At 33.8% G+C, this 7,584-nt stretch overlaps 1 long non-coding RNA gene across 1 annotated transcript; it reads right to left on the bottom strand.

Moving 5' to 3' along the window:
- Nucleotides 1-6,056: 6,056 nt before the first annotated feature.
- On the bottom strand, nt 6,057-6,801 carry LOC142223339 (uncharacterized). The gene is made up of 2 exons (XR_012718688.1): nt 6,377-6,801; nt 6,057-6,314 (listed from the first exon to the last, which is right to left on the bottom strand). It is a non-coding gene; the product is annotated as an uncharacterized LOC142223339 (long non-coding RNA).
- Nucleotides 6,802-7,584: the final 783 nt, after the last annotated feature.

Here is a 7,584-nt window from a genome sequence, read left to right as displayed (position 1 = left end):
TATATATATATATATATATATATATATATATATAATATATATATATATATATATATATATATATATATATATATATATATATATATATATATATATATATATATATATATATATATATATATATATATATATATATAAGAAGGCCCCATATGAAGAAGAAAAAAAGTGTTGTCCAGCAAGACAACGCACCGTACCACAAGTCATTGAGAACGATGGCAAAAATTAATGAATTGGGCTTTGAATTTGCTTCCCCACCCACCGTATTCTCCAGATCTGGTCCCCAGCGACATTTTCTTGTTCTCAGACCTCAAAAGGATGCTCGCAGGGAAAAATTTTGGCTGCAATGAAGAGGTGATCGCCGAAACTGAGACCTATTTTGAGGCAAAACCGAAGGAGTACTACCAAAATGGTATCAAAAAATTGGAAGGTCGTTATAATGTGTGCAAAATTTCAACTAAATCTGAGTTAAAAATTGGCCTCTGTGGTCATATGAGTGTAAATCGGGCGGAAGCTATATAAGGGAGATATATCTAAATCGGAACCGATTTCAACCAAATTTGGCACGCATAGCTACAATGCTAATTCTACTCCCTGTGCAAAATTTCAACTAAATCGGTGCAAACATTGGCCTCTGTGGTCATATGAGTGTAAATCGGGCGAAAGATATATATGGGTGCTATATCTAAATCTGAACCGACTTCAACCAAATTTGGCACACATAGCTACAATGCTAATTCTACTCCCTGTGCAAATAAATCGGTGTAAAAGATTGGCCACAGTGGTCATATGAGTGTAAATCGGGCGAACGATATATATGGGAGCTTTATCTAAATCTGAACCGATTTCAATAAAATTTGGCACACTTGACTACTACTAATTGTACTCCTAGTGCAAAATTTCAACCAAATTGGGGTAAAACTCTGGCTTCTGGGACCGTATTAGTCCATATCGGGCGAAAGATATATATGGGAGCTATATTTAAATCTGAACCAATTTCAATAAAATTTGGCACACTTGACTATAGTAGTAATTGTTCTGCTTGTGCAAAATTTTAAGCAAATTAGGGTAAAACTCTGGCTTCTGGGGCCATATAAGTCCATATAGGGCGAAATATATATATGGGATATACAGTCGAAGCTCGGTTTTACGAACGATATATTGTCAGGCCCTTTCGTTATAAAAAAATGCGTTAAATCGAACTGAAATTTAAAACGTTTTATAATCTTTAATTTTTATTGGAAATTCACATTTTTCTGTCATACAACTAGAGCTTTGTAAGCACTAGATGAAATTATGTTGAGATAATTCACTTTTACTGTTTGTAACATTCTAAATTGTTATCGTTATCGTACTAAGGATATATTTGTGTTACCAATCGATTATCATTTATGTTATGCTTACGTCATTTTCATCTTCTTTATCTCCTTCTCTTTCCGGTTTAAGTAATTGATCTAATAAGTCCTCTTTTGTCAATAAAGATTATTTGTTTATTAATCCGTACTTTAACACTAAATCCAAAGCGTTTTTCTATAGGTTATGGGCCCAGAAGCTCACATTTAAGAGACGGTATTAGTAAACATCTGCAGTTTATTGAAAATGGCAACTGATTTTAAATTAGTGGTGGCTAAACTGAATGCCAATAATTATTTCACTTGGAAATTTAAAATTGAGATGTTGCTTATTAAGGAAGGTGTATGGTGTGTTCTAACGAATCCCAAACCACAGACAAATCAAGAGGAATGGATCAGAAAGGACAACAGTGCTAGAGCAACAATATCATTATCCGTAGAAGATGACCAGCTACACCTTATTCGGCAATGCAGGACAGCAACAGAAATGTGGACTAGCCTTCAGAATTACCACGAAAGAAAATCATTGAGCAATAAAGTTAGCGTTATAAGGAGTATATGTAGTCTGCGATTCAACGATGGTGATGATATTCAAACTCATATCGGTTTGATGCGTGATCTGTTTTTGAAGCTGAAAAATTTGGGTGAGGAAACGTTCGATGAAAAGTGGAATATTGCTATGCTTCTGAGTAGCCTCCCAAAAGACTTTAATAATTTAATCACAGCTCTCGAGTCAAGAAATGAAGAAGAACTAACAATATCGTATGTTGAATCAAAGTTGATAGAGGAGTTTTCACGACATTCAAAATCTACCAAAATAGAATCACAAAAGGCGTTGTTGGCAGCAAAGCGCGAATACAGCAAGTCAAACATAATAGAGTGCTTTTTCTGTCATAAGAAAGGTCACAACAAAAAGGAGTGTACGAAATACAAAGAATGGAAGAAGAAGCACGAAAAGCAGAAAGCGAATATGGTTACTAGTAATGAATTTTGTTTGGTAACAACAAATAGTTCCGGGAGTTGGATCGTCGATTCTGGCGCTTCGTGTCATATTTGTAAAGATCTTGAACTGTTCACTAAAATTGATAAAAGTGTAAACAAAAACATTCAATTGGCTAACGAAGAAAACGTAACGTCGTGTGGTGAAGGAACAGTGCGAATAAATGTAAAAGTAGATGGAAAAAATGTAAACAACATAACTCTGTCCAATGTTTTGTATGTGCCGACCATTAGCCTGAACATATTATCCGTTAAACAGCTGACAGCAAAGGGCTGTATGGTAAAATTCGAGGTAGATGAATGTGTGGTCAAAAGGAATGGTGAAATTGTAATGGTTGCAAAATTAAATTCAGGTTTATATGCATGCGGTGATAGCGAACATGTAAATATGGCTGTATGTGGTAAACAGTGTATTCATCATTGGCACAAGTTATTTGGTCACAGGCAAGCAGAAGCCTTAAAAACAATGGACCAGAAAAATATGGTAAAAGGTTTACATATCCGTGAATGCAACAGTCATGAACGTTGTGAAATATGTCCCCTTGGCAAATCAGCACGTTCACCATTTCCTCAAAAGTCTGGTATAAGCACAAAATCGATATTTGAATTACTTCACACAGATCTTTGCGGGCCGATGGAGGTGCTTACTCCTAGTGAAAACAAGTATATATTAACTTTCATAGACGACTACAGTCGGTATTGTGATGTGTTTCTTTTAAAAAGAAAATCGGATGTGTTTATAACACTAAAGAAATACATATCGTCAGTTTACAACAGATTTAATTTAAAACCGAAGATAATACGATCTGACCGAGGAAAAGAGTACGTGAACAATGATGTTACACAATTTTTAGAAAATGAGGGCATACAAATGCAATTTACAGCTGGATACAGCCCAGAACAAAACGGCGTAGCAGAACGCAAAAACCGCAGCTTGATAGAAATGGTAAGGTGCATGCTAGCCGAGTCGAAACTGCCTAAAGAATTGTGGGGAGAAGCTGTGTGCACAGCAAACTATTTACAGAATCGTATTGTCACACGAACAACGGGTATAACACCGTATGAACGACTTTTTGGTAAGATCCCAGACGTAAGCCATTTAAGAGTTTTCGGCGAAATAGGATATGTACACATTCCAAAAGAAAAGAGAAAAAAATTAAGTGAAAAGTCTTCCAAAATGTTTTTTGTCGGATATGATGAACAATCAAAAGCCTACCGTATGGTTGACAACAACAAAAGGATTCACATATCACGTGACGTCACATTCGTAAATAAAATTGAAGGTATGGAGAAAGAACAGCTGATGACAGATAGTAGTGATAAAGTGGTCGAACTTACTTTCAAGCACTGCAGCGATTCTTCTGATCAAAACAAAGAGAACGAAATAAGCTTAGACTCGTCCACAGTAAGTTCTGATGCCTTTGATGATTGCCAAGACAACGACTACGTACCTGCTAGTGAAGACGGGGAAGTAAACATACCCCAAATATCAACAGTAAGAAAATCTAATCGTTCAACGAAAGGAAAAGTTCCAGAGAGGTATTTGTGTGCAACAATAGAGGTTACACCCGAAAATTACGAACAAGCGATGAAAAGTAAACACAGATCCCAGTGGTATGAGGCAATGGAAAAAGAAATCGAGTCCATGGAAACTAATAAGGTATGGGAGCTCACAGACTTGCCGGAAGGTCGAAGGGCAATTGGCTGTCGTTGGGTGTATAAACAAAAACAAGGCGAAAATACTATTGATTTTAAAGCGAGACTTGTGGCTCAAGGCTACACACAGCAGATCGGTGTGGATTATGAATCTGTTTTTGCTCCTGTTGTTTCTCACACCACTTTAAGAGCCCTATTTGCAATATGTGGGAAGAGAAAGTTTCAAATACATCATGTGGACTGTAAAACAGCTTTTTTGAATAGCAGCTTATCTAAAGAAATATACATGCACCAACCAAAAGGCTTTGAGAAAAAGGGACAGGAACATAAGGTATGTTTTCTCAAAAAAGCAATATACGGGCTCAAACAATCGGCTATGTCTTGGAACCAAACCGTACATAATGTTTTAATGAACCACAATTTTAAGCAAAGCCATGCTGACCCATGCATGTATGTGCGTTCAGAAGGGGAGATCTTGATATTTATCTTAATATACGTTGACGATATATTGATTGCATCTGGACATGATTTTGAAATACGGAAAATAAAAGATATATTTATGGATTCATTTGAAATTCGAGATTTGGGTAAAATCAAAACTTATCTAGGCCTTGAAGTAGAAAGATCAAGTGATGGATATTATTCTATAGCACAAACGACGTACATAAATAAAATATTAAAAGATTTTGGTCTTGAAAACTCAAAACCGTCGTCGGTACCTATGGACGTATCCTATGGAAAATCGAAAAAGGATGCAGATTTATTAACTAACAACAAAAAATATCAGAAACTCATCGGATGTCTGTTATATATATCACTGAATTCTAGACCAGATATTACAGCAGCGGTGAATATTTTAAGCCAAAAAATTTGTAATCCAAATGAAGAAGATTGGTCGGAACTAAAAAGAATTTTGAAATATTTAAAGGGTTCGTTAAATATAAAACTTCAAATATTTCCAGATGACATGCAAATTCTTACTGGCTATTCGGATGCGAATTGGGGCGAAGACAGAAACAACAGAAAATCCAACAGTGGTTACATTTTTAAAATTTACGGAGCAGTTGTGTCATGGGCGTGTCGTAAGCAAACATGCGTCGCATTGTCATCTACAGAAGCTGAACTGATTGCACTATCTGAGGCGGCTAAAGAGGCTTTATGGTTGAAACGCTTGCTAGCAGATTTCGGAGAAATCGTGGAAGGTCCAATCTGTATTCATGAAGACAACCAGAGTTGTATCAAAATTGTTGAAGGTTTTAAACTGAATAATAGAACGAAGCATATTGATATTAAATATCATTTTATCAAAGATTATATTGCTAAAGGGATAATTGAATGCAGATATACGTCAACTGATGAGATGGAAGCCGATTTATTAACGAAGCCGTTGTCAGCTACTAAATTGAAATATATTAAAGAAAAAATAAAACTTAAAAAAGAGAATTTAGAATGAGAAGGGGTGTTGAGATAATTCACTTTTACTGTTTGTAACATTCTAAATTGTTATCGTTATCGTACTAAGGATATATTTGTGTTACCAATCGATTATCATTTATGTTATGCTTACGTCATTTTCATCTTCTTTATCTCCTTCTCTTTCCGGTTTAAGTAATTGATCTAATAAGTCCTCTTTTGTCAATAAAGATTATTTGTTTATTAATCCGTACTTTAACACTAAATCCAAAGCGTTTTTCTATAAATTAAGATGCTAAATACGTATTTAAACTATAATTTTACTTAAAATACACCCAGAAAAAAGTGACCCCTTCTTTAAGTTAAAATGAACTCATTGTGAAGAAAGTTGAACTTCGTATAGCGCCAAAGACATTTTTATTTGTTTGAACGATGTGATTTTCGTAGAAATTAGGTATAATGCATTCCATATATTAGTTAACATTTTCCTATATTTATGTACCACTATACTACAGAATGAAAAAATTTAACTGATTTGAATTCATATATGGAATGATTTTATTGAAATTTTTTCATTCATTTGAACAAATCTTACACATTTGTGGTAAAACTTTTACTTCATAATTAGAACTGCTTACCTTCGTTTTTAAATACAATTTTATTTATTTATATGAGCAATTTTATCTTCAATAAAAGACATGTTTTATTAATACATTGAATATACTTATTAAGAATCAACAGCATCGAATCTCCTTGAAATATTAGTTTATTATTCCGCTGTTTCCAGTTTCCATATGATATTATCAACTGTAAAACGCACTTTTTCTTCTTCTTGTACTTTTCACTTTTAATAAGTTGCTGCCTAACGATTTTGTCCTCCTTTTACAATTTCAATACCTACAAATATAAAAAATCATAAACCATTTTTGTTACAAAAGGTTAGCGTCACTGAATATTACCTGATAATTGAAGATTCCAAAATGAAGACAAATGAAAGGGTTGTTATTCTGCTGGTGTTTTCTTTCTTTATATACCATCACGAACATTGATAGATTTATTTTCAAAAAACGAAAATTTTTCTCACTAATTTAAAATAATAAATATTTTATATATTTTATTTGTTATTTATTATATTATTTTACAATATTATTTTTTAACAATCTTTCCGTATACCACAACAACGCGATTCCAACTAAAAAAACAACCCACGCGCAAACATATCGATTACACCCACGCGCAAACACATCGATTGCGATGACAGGTATCGATTACAGGTAGACAATAGAAATATAGGAAAATTTCCTATATTCTAACAAGTGTGTTTCCTTAAGTTTTGATTGGATTGCATACTTCTTAGTACGAATGAACTAAAATATTTTTCTATGCCAAGTGTTGTTCGTATGTATGAAAAACTTTCTATTATAAAGGAAGTCGCAATTATCATTTTATAAGAAATTTTACTAATTTTGAGGAAACTTGGTTTTAGTTCGGGTTTTGTTTATTTTTACGAATGCTTTGTTATCGGTGAATAAAATTTTCTTGTTCAGTAGTAAATTCTTATACCCAGCGAAGAAAATAGTATGAGTAAAATTCCATGCCTTATTCTAGTTAATGAACTATTCCTAACTGCTTACAGTATAGGATATTTTTACTGAAACGAGTAAATTTTATTATTTCTCACAAAATTTTACCTTAATGGAAATAAAATGGATAAACTATATTGATGAAAAATTTTTCCTTTAGTTTCGAAGGCACTTTTTTCTGGGTGTAGTCCTTTAAGGATTTTTGTACTACAACGACTTGTAGGCTTTTTTGAACGGCTTCTTCTTGAAGTTCTCGTAAAACTAAAGACTTGGATGTATCGATATTATTTTCTTCACTCCATTGAATGCATGTTTCCAAACATTTCATGGCATCTACATGTCTTACTCTGGTCTTAGTTCTTGATGCATGCCGTACTACCTCAATGTTCTCTTCCTCATCCTCATCGCTAAAATTATCCTCCAAATCATGATCATTCCATTCAATTATATCGTCTGGACTGAAAGTGAGCTAAAGAGTTGGAGAGTATTGTAAATTTGTGTGATTAAAAACTTGTGTTTACTCACGGTGGGAAAAATCGAACTGAGCAATCGTACTCCGCGCCTTATGCAAACAACTTCATCTT

This window comes from Haematobia irritans, chromosome 2, assembly GCF_050003625.1.
Source record: "Haematobia irritans isolate KBUSLIRL chromosome 2, ASM5000362v1, whole genome shotgun sequence".
Lineage (NCBI taxonomy): Eukaryota > Metazoa > Arthropoda > Insecta > Diptera > Muscidae > Haematobia > Haematobia irritans.
Note: the sequence above shows the minus strand (reverse complement) of the source record. Positions and strands in the feature narration are given on the sequence as shown.